Below are 1,785 nucleotides of genomic sequence, written 5' to 3' on the forward strand. Positions count from 1 at the left end.
CAGCCGGCTCGGCGGTGTCGCGCCGTCTGTGTTCTCTCTCGCCGGCATCCCGTCTCGCCCGCTTCCCCTCTCGCCCGCATCCCGTCTCCTCTCCACCCTTAGGTTAGTGCCTTCAGACCGCAGCAATTTTCCCCTGCGCCCCCACGTGTCAGGTGCTGTGCCGGAGGCTGCGACGAGATGCGCGAGAGCAAAACCCCCATTGCCTCTGCCCGCGAGGGCTTTCGGTGCCGGTGGGGAGGTAGCCGACCTGAATGGTAGACCCACGAATACCAAAAATACGGCGGCACGGTTTTGAAGGAATAAAGAGGAGGAGATAATCTGGTTAAGGTAGTTAGAGAGGGCCTCGGAAGAGATGACATTTAAGCCAAGAGGTAAGGATGGGAAAGAGCAAAAGCAGGCAAAGACTGGGATCGAGTGGACCACAAAAAGAAAAAGCACGTACAAGAACCCTAAAATGACTTGGCGTGATAGAGCAATTGAAAGAAGTCGTGAAACCAGGACTGGGTGAAATGAGGAGAGAATGGAAGGTGAAGAATTGGAGAGTTAGGCCGGTGACAGGTCATTCAGACTAAAGCTTATGGAAAGGAATTTGGATTATATTTTAATTGCAAACTCCATTTCCCCACTCCTTTCATAGAAAAAAAGCTATAACTCCATTTCCCCACTCCCTTCATTAGGGGAAAGAAAAAAATCTTTTTTTTTTTTTTTTTTTGAGTCAGAGTCTCACTGTTGTCCAGGCTGGAGTACAAGTGTCACATTCACAGCCGCCACAGCTCAACCTGCTAGGCTCAGGCTATCCCTCCGCCTCAGCCTCCCAGGTAACTGGAACTACAGTTGCCTGCCACCACGCCCAGCTAATTTTTTTATTTATTGTGGAGACGAAGTCTTCCAAGTTGCCCAGGCTGATCTCGAACCCCTGGACTCAGGCAATCCTCATGCCTTGGTCTCTCAAAGTGCTGGGATTACAGGCATGAGCCACCGCTCCTGGCAAAATAAATAAATATATATATATATATATATAAAGGGATAAGAAAAGGAGTCCAAGAACTGAGCCTTTGTGAACGCAGATCATTAATAAAAGTTGGAGAGAAGAGAAGGAGCCTGAGTAGGAACATCGAGAAGGAGGAGGAAAACCAGGAGACTGATGTCTTGGCAAAGGGAGGAGAGTATTTGGGGTGGAATTGTGGTGAACATTGTGTTAAATGGACATTAGTATGTACAGATATATTGGATTTGGCAACAGGGAGACACTGATGTTCTTGCCCAAAGCAGAGCATACAATATATTTAATTTGAAACTAGATTGAAAAAGGAGTAGATAGAAGATGAGGAATGAATGAAAACAATAGAGAAATAGGGGCCAAGGCAAAGTTTATTTAGGGTAGGAGATAGGAGCCATGCTGTCAAATATGGTAGCCATTAGCCATATGTGGCTATTTAATTACAGTAGATAAAATAAAAAATTAAGTTTCTCAGTCACACAAGCCACATTTCAAGTGCTCAGTAGTCACAGGTGACAAGTGACAACTGTATTGGACAGCACACATAAAGAACTTTTCTATCAAAACAGAAAGTTCTATTAGTGCTATATTTAAACTGCTAGGAATGGTCTGATAGAAAAGGTGAAATCTAACCCCTGGAGACCATAAGTCAGGTTTCAAAGCACATGTGGAGGGCTTTAGATGACTTAAAGATCTTAAAAATTAAAGCATTTAGCCGGGCTCGGTAGCTCAGCCTGTAATCCCGCGCCTTTGGGAGGCTGAGGTGAGTGGATTGCCTGAGCCCG

Source organism: Carlito syrichta, unplaced genomic scaffold (genome assembly GCF_000164805.1).
Source record: "Carlito syrichta isolate Samal-C Ts95f unplaced genomic scaffold, Tarsius_syrichta-2.0.1 Scaffold123377, whole genome shotgun sequence".
NCBI classification, from domain to species: domain Eukaryota; kingdom Metazoa; phylum Chordata; class Mammalia; order Primates; family Tarsiidae; genus Carlito; species Carlito syrichta.